Here is a 17,857-nt window from a genome sequence, read left to right as displayed (position 1 = left end):
CAGGCGAATCTCAACATAACACAGACAGTTACGTAACAGTCGGGATCATTAATATGTATGACCCCAATATTTGCATATGCCAGCCCATGTTCAAGGCATTAGACAAGGGCAGCCAGTATTAACGTCTGGATCTGTGCACAGCTGAATCATCAGACTAGGTAAGCAAGCAAGGACAATAGTGAAAAATGGCAGATGGAGCAATAACAACTGACATGATTCATGATAACATGATATTTTTAGTGATATTTGTAAATTGTCTTTCTAAATGTTTCGTTAGCATGTTGCTAGTGTACTGTTAAATGTGGTTAAAGTTACCATTGTTTATTACTGTATTCACGGAGACAAGAGAGCCGTCGCTATTTTCATTTTTAAACACTTGCAGTCTGTATAATTCATAAACACAACTTCATTCTTTGTAAATCTCTCCAACAGTGTAGCATTAGCCCGTTAGCCACAGAGCATATAGCCTCAAACTCATTCAGAATCAAATGTAAACATCCAAATATACTATACTCACAGGAATCGATGCATGCATGCAGCATGAATGACGAACATCTTGTAAAGATCCATTTGAGGGTTATATTAGCTGTGTGAACTGATATTAGCTGTATAACTGCACTTATAGTCGAGAGCTCGGGAGGGCAGGGAGCGAGGGATTTAAAGGGGCCGCAGCCTGAATCGGTGCATAGTTAATGATGCCCCAAAATAGGCAGTTAAAAAAATTAATAAAAAAAAAATCTATGGGGTATTTTGAGCTGAAACTTCACAGACACATTCAGGGGACACCTTAGACTTATATTACATCTTTTGAAAAGACGTTCTTCGGCACCTTTAATAATCGTAAAATAGTACTGTATGCTAGTAAGATATTCTGAATTTAGTCTGTGTGTACTGTGAATACACTATCATTCAAAAGTTTTTTGTAATGAAATTAATAATTTTATTCAGCAAGGATGCCTTAAATTGATCAAAAGTGACAGTAAAAACTTTTACATTGTTAGATAAAACAATCTATTTCAAATAAATGCTGTTCTTTTGAACTTTCTATTCATCAAGGAATCTTCAAAAAAATGTTTCATGGATTTCAACATTGCTAATAATGAGAAATGTTTCTTGAGCAGCAAATCAGCATATTAAAATGATTTCTGTAGGATTTCTGGAGTAATCAGTGTTGCCAAGTCAGTGGTTTTCCCACGGATTTGGGCTACTTTAACTCTGTTGCCACGGGTTGTTTTTCATTTTCCGTGGGTTGAAGAGACCCCAAATAACATGATATTCCCCTGGAATACGAATTTTACCAGGGTGACCCCGGCAAAAAACGTAGATTTCCCCCCCGGGGGACCCCCCTGGAATGTGATTGGGTTAGTTTTGAGTAGCAATTGGGTGGGTTTTGTTGTGAAAACCTGGCAACCCTGGGAGTAATAATGCTAAAAATGCAGCTTTGATCACAGGAATAAATTACATTTTAAAATATATTCAAATAGAAAACAGTTATTTTTACAAAGCTCCGCATATGGCATGCAGGAAAAAAATAGTAGGCTAAATCGTGCGCATGCTTTACTAAGCCATTCCCTCGATTTATAAATCGTGCGCACGATTTTCTTATTCGTTCCCTCGATTTGCTCAATCGTGCATACGCTTTACTAAGTCGTTCCCTTGATTTATAAATCATGTGCATTACTTACTAACTCGTTCCTCGATTTGCTAAATCGTGCGCATGATTTTTTGAGTTTTTCAAGGCGAACATTATTTATAATGTATCACTTTTTTTCTTCCATGACGACGCGTCATTGCTTGTCACGTGACACACCCCAGCCACAACAGTGCTGTATGACCGATGTTTTGCTTTTATTTAATTTTTACTTTTTTATTTAAAATATTCACAAACTTGTTAACCATAACATGAAATGTGTGATATTCCAATTGTCAAATATGTGTAAGTGAATGTGTTTTGTTGTTTAAACACCTTTATAATGATCAGTGTGTATTTTACAAACTCTAAATGTATTGTTTTGTTACTTTTGTGTATTTAAATGTCTGAAACCTAAAGTAAACATTATGTGGTTGAAAACACTGTATATTTGTGATATATGACAAGCACTGATTGCATCTGTCTCTGGCTCAGCCAAAGCGTGAAAGCAAATTGTAATAATTTTTCACAATATGACTGTTTTACTGTATATTTTGATCAAACAAATGCAGTCTTGGTGAGCATAAGAGTGCTCTTTCTGAAAAATGTTACAAATTTTATCAACCCCAAACTTTTAAATGGTAGTGTGTTATGCTTCATAGTGCAAAAGTATTATTATTATTATTATTATTAATTAAGTAGTATTATTATTATATTAGTATACCTTATTTGGCAGCCATTGCGAACACGATAAACATGCGCAAATTCTTTTCAAAGGGTCAAAGGTCAGGGGTCACGCTAAATATCTGATGATTAATATAGCAGCCTGACAAATAAAATCCTTCACTCTCTGAGCAGATACACAGCCAGTTTCATACACAAACTCTTCAACCATTGCTAACTCAAGAGAAGCAAATAAAAGTAGGAGAAAGCGCTGAATAAATAGCAAAATAATTAGTAAAAGCAGATGAGGATGCTCACAAAACAAAAGTAAGGAAATAAACAAACATCGTAACAGAGCGACTTTCCAGCAGAATCATCAGGGGCCGCAGAGGAAAACAGATGCATAGAAAGATGGAGGGAGACGCTGAGGGTGGAGGTAAAAAGCCTGGTTCAATTAGCATCGTAAAATAAAATACTTTGTAAAAGGAAATAAATGCTGTAGCAAGAGGAAGATTCATGCTCTGAAATAAACTGCAGCTGTTGAATTTTTAATTGGAGAGGTCCTAATTACGGTCATCAGACAGTGCTCCTAAACACATTCCACTTCTCTCTCTCTCTCTCTCTCCTGCAGTGGTAGAGGAGTAGTCCGGGTGTACGCTTCCATTTCATTAATATTTGATGAAATGGGTCCGGCTGCCTCAGCTGCGCACCGCGGCCCAGAATGCAGCCTCCATTACGCATGCTGCTGTCTTACGGCCACGTACATTAGCTGGATGTCAGAAGTGCGTGTGTGTGTGTGTGTGTGTAAGAAGCGGGGTGGTGTCTCGTCAAATGGTTCTGTCGATTGATGCTATTCGATGGTGGAAAAACACTTGGGTGTGAGCCATAATTGAACTGACACCAATAATGAAACCAGATAGTGTCTCAGAGCCGCCAGCAATATGCTAAAGATATTGATGCTCCTAATAATTCCTGGGGACTTGGACAGGATTAACGGAACAGAGGAACCTCTCACAAAATAACGGCTTTAAATTACATCCCGTGCCAAGTTGTGAAAAGTCCACATCTGTCAACGCTGACAGTGAGATGGGAGTTTTTCCAGTAGCTGTATTGCACACATTTAAAAGGACAGATCTGGTTGTGCATTTGTTTTTGAGATGCACAATGAGCAAACAAACAAAGTAGAGCATGAACATTATAATGTTGTATTTTTTTTGACAGGGAACTTAAAACTTCACTAGCGTTCAAAAGTTGGTAGTGGTTGGAAGTGTCTTTTAAGTCTCTTATGTTCTGCATTTATTTGGTCAAAAATACAGCAAAAACAGTAATAGTGTGAAACATTATTAGAATTTAAAATTTATTATATTATTTTAAAATGTAATTTATTCCTGTGAATTTTCAGCATTGTTACTCCAGTCTTCAGTTATCACATAATATGCTGATTTACTGCTCAAGAAACATTTCTTCTTATTATATTTCAGGATTATTTGAATAAAAAGTTAGAGCATTTATTTGTAACGGCAGTAAAAGCATTTGCATTTGAAATAAAAATAATTATAACAAATAATTTTGTAACAATGCAAAAGTTTTTACTGTCACTTTTGATCAATTGAATGCATCCTTTCTAAATAAAATGATTAATTTCTTTAAAAAAACAAATTCTTACTGACCCCAAACCTTTGAACAGTGTAGGTAAAGTGTAGGTAAAGTTTTTTAAATCATTGCTATTATTGTATTTCATTTTAGTATCACTCATTTAGTGCAATTAATTCATTACAGAGAAAAATGCAATGGCCAAATACGCACTGATGTGATAATCTGTGATTAGCTTCATTATTTAATTAAATGAAACATGATAATCAGTATATCATGTAATTAACTGCATTTTGTATTGATTCCACAGCTGAAAAATATCATATGGTTATTTAAAACAGTATTGGACTAAGTACATATTGACAGAATATTTGGTCACACTTTATATTAAAGGGTTAGTTCACCCAAAAATGAAAATTCTATCATTAATTACTCATCCTCATGTCGTTCCACACCCGTAAGACCTTCGTTCATCTTTGAAACACAAATTAAGATATTTTTGATGAAATCCGATGGTTCAGTGTGGCCTCCATTGACAACAAGATATTTAACACTTTCAAATCCCCAGAAAGCTACTACAAACATATTTAAAACAGTTCATGTGACTACAACCTTAATGTTATGAAGCGAAGAGAATACTTTTTTTGCACCAAAAAAACTAAATAACGACTTTATTTAACAATATCTAGTGATGGGCGATTTCAAAACACTACTTTGGCAGTTTGATACATTGCTCTGAACCACTGATTCGAAACAAAATTTTCATAAAGCTTCAAAGCTTCATGAAGCAGTGTTTTGAAATCACCCATCAATAGATATTGTTGAATAAAGTTGTTATTTTGCCTTTTTGGCGCACAAAAAGAATTCTCGTCACTTATAAGCGCACAATAAGTGCAAATGATTAATTTAAATGTTAGCACATAGTAGTTAAAGACACCTAATATAAAGTGGGACTGAATATTTTTCTATCCTGATTTGCACTTTTGGATGTCTGAATAACCTGGACCTGTTGACTATATGACAACTCCTTGCCGACTAGATAGAAAGGTGTTTTTATAAGGAAAGCAGGACAACTGGGACCAACATCTAAAGGCTGAATGTATTTCCCACAAAATCTGCATCTATCTAGACGAAACCCCTGCTGCAGGAGGCTCATCTCTGCCACGACTGTCCCAATTCAACTTGCCAAACACCCTCCCTACTATCAAAAAGCCACCGCACTCACTGTCTCTCTCTCTCCTGTGGCCCCCCAGGGGCCTTCCACTTATTACCCATGATGCTTTGAGAGAGCACAGTGAACCCCCCCTACCCCTGTACCCTAATCTCAGACATGAAAGGAAGCGCGCGGCCCGGGCTGAGATGATTCTACCGCTCACAGGGGAATAGGAGGAGAGAGAGCGAGAGGGAGGGAGGGAGATGAGCAAGAGGTTTAATAATGACCAACTCAACCTCGTCACTCCCAGCTGAAGGGTTCGGGCCCAGGGGAGAGTCCGCTCTGCCCGAGGGGGTCAGGGGCAGCTGAAGCGACAAGGGGCCCCTGAGTGATCGCCCAAATCTCAGGGTGATTTACAGGGCCAAAGCATGTCAGGGGCCCGGTTATGACACGAGGAGTGGGTGTCTTATTTGTAAAACAGCAGTAGACAGTCAGGAACATTGTCAGACGAAGCACAAATATTGTAGCATAGAGCTTATGACCCTTAAAGATTTTCAAATAAACATGTCTAAAAATGCCAGATGCTTTTACGCACATCAAAAATGTAGAAAAATAAAAAACAAAAAACGGTAACTCTTTACAATAAGGTTCATTTGTTAACATTAGTTAATGTATTAACTAACCGTGAGCAATACATTTGTTACTGCACTGATAAAAATGATTCTGTGGTGAAGTAAATACTACAGAAAAATATAAATGTAATTTATACAAGAAAAAGTTCATTCAGGCAAGAATTTAAAAGACAAAGTAAATTCTATATTAGTACTCAATTCAATCTTGTAGAAATTAAAGGGTAAATACCAACAATATAAAATTAAGTAAAACCTACTCAACTTTTCTGATTCTGGTGTTCCCATCATGCACTGGGGTATGAATAATTGATAAGGTTTTTTTTTTTTTTCCCAGCTGTATTTACACTGTTTTATCATTGCTTTTTTATGTTAGGTTTAGTAACTTGCAATTTTATGACATCTGGAGTTCATTTTCTACTCAAAATTACACATTCATACTCAAAAACAATTGAATGTTACCGTCATTGTGTATTAAAGTCTCTGTGTTCGGCTGAGTGCTGCATAACTTCTGTTATGTAGATATGTGTTATCTATACGATATCTATTGTATTATTTGCTTAGATGTTTCTAAGTAAAGCATACACTTTAAAAGCATGGTTTAATTCAATGTTATATTATTTGAGCAAAAAGTTAATTTTGTTTAATTTACTGAACTTAGTTAAGTAGATTTTACTTAATTCTATATGTGAAAATAAATAAATTGAATATAATTAAGTAATATTTACTTAATTTCTTTATGAATGTTAAGTTCAATAGTAAGTAGATTTTATTTGATAATAACAGGTACGTTGTACAGTAGCAATAAAATTGCCTAAAATGTGCAAATTGTTACAAGGATTTCATCAAGTAAATCCTACAAGTAATTTTTTCAGTGTGTATTTGTTAATCTTTGTTAACATTAGTTAATAGAAACACAGCTGTTCATAGTTTGTTCATGTTAGTTAACAGTGCATTAACTAATGTTAACAAATACAACTCTTGATTTTAATAATGTATTAGTAATTGTTGAAATTAACATTAACAAAGATTAATAAATGCTGTAGAAGTGCAGTTCATTATTAGTTCATGTTAACTAATAACTAATGTTAACTAATGAACCTTATTGTAAAGTATTACCCAAAAAAACATTTTTTATTATTATTTTCTATTTTTTTTTCCAATATCGTAAATGTTGTGTTTTCATGTTTTATAGAGATATTCCACAGACGTAATGATTTTTATACTGTACAGACTGTATATTCTGTCCCCTAACCTTACTCCTAAACCTACCCAATAACAGAAAACTTGCATGTGTATTTCTGTTAACTAACCAAGCGGACATGATAATAAGAACACTCATTAAACAACACTTAAATAGCATAATTAAAAAACCAAACAGTGCTTGCAACTACATTTTATTTAAAAAACAGCTATGAAATTTGCATTTCGATATGGGTGTGTAATTTCATAATTTAAGTTGTAGAACGTCTTGGTTACGTATGTAACCCTCATTCCCTGAAGGAGGGAAAGGAGACATTACATCAGAACGACTGACAAATTATGACGTATCCCAATTTGTCAGTCATACTGACTGAAAGGGAACACAACATTCAAGTATGGTCAAGTTACATTTACCACAGACCTTATTTCACTCATAAATTGAAAAAACCCATTATAAAAACCCATAGGAAAATCTCGAGGGAACCAGTGACGAATCGGTCTTCTGGGTTTTGACGTCATCCCTGCACCACTCTGTTTTGTAGATACTTTCTATGTATTTGTGTTTTTTATACTGATAGAATGTTCAGCATTAGAAACGTAACCAACAGTTATGAATTGAATTGTGATTGGTCTTTTTATTTACATTTAAATTTGCATATTGAATTTGAAGTTCATACACACATATATATATATATATATATATATATATATATATATATATATATATATATATATATATATATATATATATATTTCTTTTACAGTGCACAGTGACTGTTCTTGTGCACATGCAGAAAACTGAACGTGTGTTGAGTGTCATGAATAAAGCGGTTCTAAGTAATATTTCATTTACACACGACCAAAATCTATTACCTATTATTCTTACTGGTATTTTCTTCTGGAAGTGCAAATTGTATGCTTATGTGGCATATTTCAGCCCTTATTTTACCTTAGATAGAGGCGGAGATCCATTTTAGAATATGAGAGCATGAAAGAGAGAGCGCCACACTTCATGGCAGAATTTCTGAGAGCATTATAAAAGTTTGATGTTAATCAAGGTGAATTGGGATTGGAGATGACAGGTCCACTCTCCTCCGCTTCCCCCTGTCTGACTCAATTAGATGCCGGTGCAGAAAAACTTCACATTTCACCCAGATGAGATGCAATCACACAAAGTTGCTTACCCGTTTTTTTCTTTCTTTTTAGAGTACAGTTTTTACACACTTCTGCTCGGTGTGTACAATATGACCTTGCTGTTGCAATATTCATGACACTAAGTGGAAAAAAGATTTATAAAAATGGAAAGGATGTGTTTTTGCTTACAAACAGTACCCTAGTTCTGTTGAGTTCAAGATTGAGGGAATTAAGACAAAAAAAAAGTATGTTTCTAATAAGTAACTAGATAATAATATGTTTGCCACATTACTGCACCACTTTATAAAGTTTGAATACAGTCTGTATATTACACTCTAAAAAATGCTGTTGCAAAAGTTGGGTTGAAAATGGACAAACCCAGCAATTGGGTTGTTTTAACCCAGCGGTAGGGTTAAATGTTTGTCCAACCTGCTGGGTAGTTTTATTTAACTCAACTATTGTTTAAAAATTACTGTATTGCTTAATTAAAATTAACCCAAAGTATGTTGGAAATGAACATTTATTAATGTTCAATGAATAATTATTAAACAATAAACATTTATTAAATTGCTTATTAATAAATTTATATTAATAAACTATTAAACTATTAAATTTATATTAATAAAATATTAAAGCTTATTAATAAACATTCACGTTTTGTCTTTTATTGTTACCTCTAATTGCATCTGGTTTTTAATTTCCCAACTATTTTGGGTTCATTTTAAGCTAGCCATATAGCAATTTTTAAACAATAGTTGGTTTAAATAAAACTACCCAGCAGGTTGGGCAAACATTTAACCCAACCGCTGGGTTAAAACAACCCAATCGCTTTGTTTGTCCATTTTCAAACCATCTTGGGTTGTTTTTAACCCAGCATTTTTTAGAGTGTAAGTGGTTGAGGCTGAACTAATTGCAGAAGTTAAATACTGAGGGTTTGGGGGTAAGAAACAACAACACAATTCTGCTTTACAAGGACTTTAACAACATTTCCTGTGAGTAAAGAAATCAGTGAGTCAGAATATGAGTCTCTTGTACAGGAGCAGCTTGAATAAGAAACAGTGCGTTTATACATCCTCACTCCCAACAGATCCGATGAACAACAGTGGAAATGAATGAAACATGAATAGAAGAAATCTCACTTCCTCCGTGAGGGACACTGAACACTGCCTCTCTAACAGTATCTATCAAGGGAACGCATGCAACACAATAACTTCAAAGCAAATTAAAAACGCACAACATAATGCTAAATGCACCCAGTGCATGACAACAAAACTCAAAACGGTTTTTATCTCAAAGCAGAAGCTGTTCAGATTGTAAACTGTTGCAAATCTCACCATCGTGAGGTCACACGTTTCCATCATGACATCCTCACTGCATCTGCATATTCATTGAGATGTCAATAATTTAACACTCACGACACTATTTGAATATGTGTTTACCAGTGAGGTCGGTAACCTGAACCCATTTACTGAGAGGATTTCGAGGTGTGAATGTGATTGCATGTCTGTTTGACTTTGGGGGAGGGAGGTGGGTTTTAATCTGTATTCAGATTCAGATGAAAGATTGCATTTAGTTGATGTCATTTTTGAAAAAGCTACAAATATATGTTTTTGAAAATGTTTTTAACATTATACAGGTCTGAAACTATTGTATTTAAATATATGAAATAGAGATATACAATTAAAAAATCTGTTGAAATAAATACATAAAGCTGCAGTCCGTAACTTTTTTGGGTTAAAAATGATCCAAAATCAATTTTTGAGCAAGTGCATATCCAGCCAGTGTTCAAAACTATCTCCCTATCTTAGCTTGATTCTCAACGTTACGCTTGTAATAATGTTTTATAATAAGCGTGACCTGGTGGATTTCGAGCATGCAGCGGTTCGTCTTTACGTCATTACGTCATGACTGTAAACAGAAAGGAAGGAGTCCAGGCTAGTCGGTTTTATCATGTGAGGATGCTGCTTGTAGCGGATCATTTATAGCCTGTTCTCACAGCAGCTGAAATAATTAAACATACCATTTTGATGGCGGATTGTAATCCAGAAAGGTCCAAATGACAATCATCAGTGACAACTGGAGATTTACCCGTAGTCAAAAAGTAAAACACTTTGGACTGTGCTAATACACACTAAATACACATAGTCACAATGCTGATGTTGTTAACATTAACAATTAACATTAACATTAACAACAGTAATAATAATTTGCACGGCGTGATCCAACTAAGCGATCGTTAGATTTAATCATCATTGGCAGCACGATTTATTGTAATGCTTTTTTCATCAGTTTGTCATAACAAAAGTGGCAGAAATGTTACTTACTTTCCAGTGAAAATTCTTATATTGGTCATACTTTCAAGACATAGAATTTGTGATTCTGAAGTACAGTATCCACACCGGTGTAGTGATTGACAGCGAACATTAGATTCATCCGCTGAGGAGCCGTGCCGATGCACAACACACATAACGATAACAATTCCGCATATGACTGCAATCGCAGGTTTCAAACAGAGATGGCGACAAAGAGGAAAAAATGCCGGACTGCAGCTTTAAAGTTAACACCACAATAAGGTTCACTGCCACTAGTTAATTACTGTAGATATCATAAACTAAAAACTAAAAATACTTTAACAGCTAATTATATATATAAATAGGCTATAAACACACACAAACAGTTTTGTTTTTGTGAATTGTGAGGACATTCCATAGGCGTAATGGTTTTTATACTGTACAAAACTGTATTTTCTATCGCCCTACACTACCCCTACCCCTAAACCTACCCATCACAGAAAACTGCACATTTTTACTTTCTCAAAAAAACAATTCTGTATGATTTATAAGCCTTTTGAAAAATGGGGACATGGGGTAATGTCCTCATAAGCCACCCTCTCCTTGTAATACCTATGTCATACCCATGTCATTATACAAATTTGTGTCCTGATATGTCACAAAAAACGCACGCACGCACACACACACACACACACACACACACACACACACACACACACACACACACACTATATATATATAAATATATATACATTAATGAATTGTAACTTATTGTAAATTGTTACCAGAAAAAGATTAAAAATATTTTTAAAACTACTATATCTATACATATATTGATTTGTCAGTAAGTGTGATTGGTTATGCCAGTATTTATAATACAGATTACATTAAATCTACTGTACTTTAGTTTCAAATACAGCAAACATAGAATGTATAATGCAATGCAATAAAAAAATAATATCATAACTTAATCATCAACCATATTATAAAAAAATACAATTAAAAAGTATTTTAAAAAAGTCAAAATCATTTTTTTTTAAATAATTAAAATAATAATAATAATAATAATAACAAACGCCATCCAGCCTGAGAATACAGAAAGTTACTGACGAAAACAGACTTACATTATATGACATAAACACACCTGACCAGCCTCACTGAGCTCTGATACACACAGACCACGGCCTGCCTAAAACAATGACACTTTGAGACAGGTGTGAATCAATCTACACACACTCACTCACACTTATGACTCATCCACGTGGGTCATAATGCCGTCAAAGACCACTAGAGTTAGAAAGCAACTTCCTCAAGTGAGCTCACACTAACTCACCCCACCCCGCTTCCCCCCGTCTCTCTCTCCCTCTCTCGCTTCAACACGCTCACGCGTTCACACGGACTCGCACGCACACTGACACACAACACCATCATCAGCCCTCGCTGCAAAAAGCCACAGAACAGATGACCGCACTTACTGTGTATCAGGCGTCCCGTGAAGAAGTTCTATCGCTGAATTTAACCCATACCCCCCGCCCCTCTTCTCCCTCCCCTAGATTTCTCCTCTCCATTATCCATGCGGAAATAAGCCGACGGGAACGGCATGGCAGCCAGGCGGTGTTTCTGGAGCCCGAGTCCCAGCTTCCACTGCTTTTGGGTCGGAGGGACTCGACTAACCCTCGTGCACGCTCTCTCACGCGCACATGGATGCTGCCCGTGTTGCTCTGCATCTGGTTGCCAAAGCAAAGCACAATCAATATGGAAGGGGAGCGCTATTTTATGATTGGAGAAGTTGTTGTGTTTTTGGTGGTGAAATTCATTATTTAGTATCTGAACCTTCAGCTATTCAGTATCATTTATTCATAAAGTCCCTTTTTGCCAGAAGGAAATGGATACAGCTGGAGAGATGGGGAGAGGGCGAGAGAGAGAGAGAGAGAGAGAGGGAGAGACAAACTGAGAGAGAGAAACTGTGGGGAAGAAAACAAGAAAGGAAGCTGGGATTGATGATATTGATCATGCACTGTCTTGAAATGAATGGATGGTGGTTTATTTTTTTATTTGATGGACAGATTGACTTATTCACGTGTCTTGGAGGAGGAGAAGGCCTTGAACGTCAGAGGCGTTGCGTGGTGAGGAGCATGTGCGGGTTTTGATGTCGCTGCTTCAGAATTGCACACTCCAACATTCGTACACTCAAAAGACTAAGCGGAGAATTCACTGAGAGTAAAAGTACCTGCTGACAATTGTATGTGATGTCTGTGCTGTTTTAGTAAAGGAATTAGGTAACAGCACAACAATGGCCAAACATTTTTACGCTCAATACAATGTGAACAGTGCAGCTCCTCATCCTTCAGCTCAGATTGTGAAGGATGCAGCAGATTACTAAGATCTGGTGTGCTTTGCTTGGACTCCACATCATCTGTGATAGCTGTTTTAAAATATCATACTGCTCTTCTTAATCATTTGATGAATTAAGGCTGCCTTTATCCTTAGGAAACACACAAAAATTAATTTATGCCATTTATAGTGCAACATTAAAGGGATAGTTCACCCAAAAATGAAAATTTGATGTTTATCTGCTTACCCCCAGGGCATCCAAAATGTAAGTGACTTTGTTTCTTCAGTAGAACACAAATGATGATTTTTAACTCCAACCGTTGCAGTCTGTTAGTCGTATAATGCATGGCAATGGTAACAAAATCTATGAGAGTAAAAAAAACATGCACAGACAAATCCAAATTAAACCCTGCGGCTCGTGACGACACATTGATGTCCTAAGACACAAAACGATCGGTTTGTGAGAGAAACCGAACAGTATTTATATAGTTTTCTACCTTTAATACACCACCTCTAATACACACTTCCGGCGCTTGCGTAAACTACGCCAGAGCGCGTACACACCTCACACACCGGATGCCGTGCGTGCGCTCAAGGCAGTTGGACATAATGGTGTATTAGAGGTAAAAAATGATATAAATACTGTTTGGTTTCTCGCACAAACCGATCGTTTCGTGTCTTAGGACATCAGTGTGTCGTCACGAGCCACAGGGTTTAATTTGGATTTGTCTATGCATGTTTTTTTTTACTCTCATAGATTTTGTTACCATTGACATGCATTAACTGACAGACTGCAACGATTGAAGTTAAAAATCATCAGTTGTGTTCTACTGAAGAAACAAAGTCACCTACATCTTGGATGCCCTGGTGGTTAGCAGATAAACATCAAATTTTCATTTTTGGGTGAACTATCCCTTTAACTTGCAAGGAAATTGATGCTGACTTTTGTGAATAAGGTGAAATCTAAATGACAATCTCTTCATTTAAATATGCATGATGTAGCATGATATATAGCTGGTTAAAACTGATTGTGAGTGGATAGTGAATACGATTCAGGTTTTGTGTTGAAATACTAAGCTCAAAAGTCTTGGGTCTAACCCCCCAAACAGACACTATACCATTAAAAAGTTTGGGGTGGGGAAGATTTTTGGTAACACTTTACTTAAAGGGATAGTTCACCCAAAAATGAAAATTATCCCATGATTTACTAACCCTCAACCCATTCTAGGTGTATATGACTATCTTCTTTCAGACAAACACAATCGGAGATATATTTAAAAATATCCTTGCTCCTCCAAGGTTTATAGTTGTGAATCGTGGGCCACATTTTGAAGCAAAAATAAAATGCATCCATCCATAATAAAAGTAATCCATATGACTCCAGTGGGTTAATAAAGGCCTTCTGAAGCAAAACGATGCGTTTTTGTAAGAAAAATATCCATATTTAAAACTTTATAAATTCAAATAACTAGCTTGACCTTACGCATACTGCACAAGTCGCCAAATGAGTAACCCCTAATGCGATGTATAGCGCAAGATGTAGGAGTATTGTAAGTTTAGACGCCTCTCGCGGTTCAAATAAATATGGCTTTGCAACAAACTGAAGCTCCTCTTCTCTTATATGGAAATCCTCCGAAATGTCTCTTTAAAAATTATCGTTTTAGACTTATAATCTGTGACCGGTGATTTGTTTTGCTCTATCCTCTGCGCCTCCGCATTCGTCATTACGTTGTGCGTCAGGTCAAAGGATACTCTTCTGCTGCAAATCGATGCGTACAGCCGTTTTCCGGAAGCAAGTTATTATAGTTAATAAAGTTTTAAATATGGATATTTTTCTTATACAAAAAGCCATCGCTTCACTTCAGAAGGCCTTTATTAACCCACTGGTGGCCCACCATTCACAACCATTATAAACCTCGGAGGACTAAGGATATTTTTAAATATATCTCCAATTGTGTTCACCTGAAAGAAGATACATATACACCTAGGATGGCTTGAGGGTGAGTAAATCATGGGATAATTTTTATTTTTTGGTGAACAAACCCTTTAAAGCCTTTATGTATAATGCATTATAAAAGCATTTTTAATGCATTCATTATTGTGATGCACAATATGCATTGTATGATATCGAGTCATGAATAATTGTGTAACCACAGTTATAATGCATTATAATACATACATATATTCATTGAACACACCAATGCATTAAAACACATGACAAACAATCAATTTCAGATGTAAGGAATCTGCAAATATTATAATGCTTTTTAACTTTGCTCACAATTATTTATGAAAAGATATAATACGTTATAATGTACATTATGAATACCTTAAAGCATTATACAAAAAGGCTTTATAAAGTCTTATCGCATTTATTTGATCAAAAATACTGTAAAAACAGTAAGGCCCGGTTTCACAGACAGGACTTAGCCTAAGCCAGGATTAGGCCATAGTTCAATTAGGATATTTAAGTAACTTTTATAAACGCACACTAGAAAAAAACATTACTGGTGTATATCTTGAGACAAAATAATGGCACTGGCATATTTTAACACTTGTCTGTGAAACCGGGGGTAATATTATGAAATATTATTACAGTTTAAAATAACTATTGACTATTTGAATATATTTTAAAATGTAATTTATTCCTGTGATCAAAGCTGCATCATTTCTCCAGTCTTCAGTGTCACATGATCCTTCAGAAATCATACATATAAGTGTGATACTTTTTTCCAGGATTGTTTTATGAATATAAAGTTCAAAAGAACAGCATTTATTTGAAATAGAAATCTTTTGTAACATTATAATTGTCTTTACTGTCATATTTGATCAATTAAATTGCTAAATAAAAGTAAAAAATTTCTTTAAAAAAAATCTTACTGACCTCAAACTTTTAAATGGCAGTGTACTTTATGCAAGAACTTGAAAGCAAATGGTTTTAAAAAGGCATAACTGAGGTCACATGACCCAAGGCTTTCAAAACACACTAACGGTAAAAGAATCGACTACTCAACTCAGTGCAACCGCTTTTACATTCTCAGCATTGCCACTTAGAGCACTATAACAGGCATTAGTGCAAACCGTCTTTACAGCCAGATTTATTTTCCACTGCTATGGTAGAAGAACCTTTTGAAGAGAACCATAGTGTTTATGACGCATTGTCCCGACTTCATTTGAATATACAGCAACTGGAAATCAAGTTTAATAGACTTTGCAAATACACAAATCTCAAGTGTAAAGATATTTTACAAATTTGAATGTTTGTAAAACTGCTTGTACGGCATCTGACAAATGAAAATTCACAGGCATAAAGCTTATAAAAAAGTCCAATTTGTAACTGTGAATAATGAAATATCCAATAAAACCAGAAAAAGTCAAATTCAGTATATCTAGATTAAACTCTCAGCCCATGCTAGAAAACGAATCACAACACATCTTTATTTACAGCAACATACCAAACAGTCCAATTCAGCATGGCCACTTCTCAGCCATGCACTCGCATGCGAAAAAATAAAGTAATCTGAAATATCTGAGCCCTGTTGAATTATTTAGATTCGACTTACTGCGACACCAGCGGCGCAGATTGGTAGAATCAATCTACGTCAGTCGGAGAGGAATGAGTTTCACCTGTAGCTATTGCGTGGCTTTTGGCTTCCAGGCTCCCATTGACTTCCTGAGACTTCCTCTGCTAGACAGGACATTATTCTTCCTTTCAAAAGCCATTTATTTCCCATCTCTGGATGGAATCACGGCTCACCTCCCAAGGAAGCGCATTAGTGGTTGTATGACGTTCATATGCAATCTAGATAGCAGGTATGTAAAATCATGGTGAGGTTGATGAGGGTCTTGGAACATGTAGACCTGAATGATCATGTTATAATAATGTTATAATATTAAAATATAACCTTCTGGGTTTATGAAGACAATCACTTCTGTCGATGAGCTTTCGATCAGATCTTGAAAGCTCGCTAGCGAGTGTTCTCAGGAGAACTGGAAATAGCATCATGATGCATGTGTACATGGAACAGATGCTAAATCTATTGATTTCTGTGGTCTATACAGTAACGTTCCAAACCCTCAGAGACTATGACCATTGTGATGCTGCCTATTTGAACTCGTCATGTCCTCTTGGGGAAAATATCAATAACTTAAGAGGAAAAAATAGGGCTGAAAGGTATTATAGACTATGAAATCTTACAATGAAGTCAAATGTAGTGCAAAATAAAGCAATTTGCCGCAAGAGGCCACATGGTACTGTGATTTTTCCTTTCATCAGGGGTTTTAATAGTGCCTAAAACCACATTGACTGTGTACTGTAAAAATGTTTGTAATTTTCACAGAAAAAAACTAAACAAAATGCTACAGCAAAAACCAGTTAAAAACATAAAACCTTACCATATAAAGTAAAAACATATGAATGGTTTAATGCTGTATTATATGTCATTTAACTGCAAAATACCGTAAAATATAGGGTTTTTGCAAGTAAAAACTGCTATTATAAGTGTTTCTCCCATTTTTCAAATGAGAATGGTTGAAGTAGGGCACAGAACAGCCATTTTAATATTTCATTAACTGCAAGAAACACGCAGTAGACACAAACAGGCATATTCGACACATGTGCGTCACACACACACACACACACACACACACACACAAAAAAACATAATTTAATATGATTTATAAGCTGTTTTCCTCATGGGGACCAAAAAAATGTCCCCATTAGGACAACAAAAAATACTGTCCTTGTGGGGTCCTCACAATAGTGTTTACCAGGCATACACACACACTCACGTTATATGTGGTTTACGGGGACTCTCCAGATAGGCGTAATGGTTTTTATACTGTACAAACTGTATATTCTATCCCCCTACACTAACCTTACCCCTAAACCTACCCATCACAGAAAACTTTCTGCATTTGTTGAATTAAAAAAAAAAAAAAACACAGTTTAGTATGTTTTTTTAACCCTTTTGGTTTTACGAGGACACAGGAAGTGTCCTCATCAACCATGTTTATGTTGTAATACCCATATCATTATACACATTTGTGTCCTCATAAACCACATATGTCAGAGCACACACATACACACAAAACACTGAAAGTCACACACTAATGTCAGTGTGTATCTGTTTGTCCGGTTGAGCTCTGAGTGAGTGTGACTGTGAAATGAGGAGACGCCACATGAAATTTCCTTATGTGTGTATAATGCTGACATCCTTCCCCTCAC

General features: G+C 35.7%; 1 long non-coding RNA gene across 1 annotated transcript in view; it reads right to left on the bottom strand.

Annotated features, from left to right (window-relative positions):
* The window catches only part of LOC125274139, a 58,968-nt gene extending 46,342 nt beyond the window's left edge, over positions 1-12,626 (bottom strand). Inside the window, exon 1 of the long non-coding RNA XR_007186188.1 lies at positions 11,772-12,626. This is a non-coding gene — a long non-coding RNA (uncharacterized LOC125274139). The remainder of the gene's footprint in view (positions 1-11,771) is intronic.
* Between the last annotated feature and the right edge of the window lie 5,231 nt (positions 12,627-17,857).

This window comes from Megalobrama amblycephala, linkage group LG8 (assembly GCF_018812025.1).
Source record: "Megalobrama amblycephala isolate DHTTF-2021 linkage group LG8, ASM1881202v1, whole genome shotgun sequence".
Lineage (NCBI taxonomy): Eukaryota > Metazoa > Chordata > Actinopteri > Cypriniformes > Xenocyprididae > Megalobrama > Megalobrama amblycephala.
The sequence above is the reverse complement of the archived record's forward strand: the minus strand, read 5'-3'. Positions and strand labels throughout refer to the sequence as shown.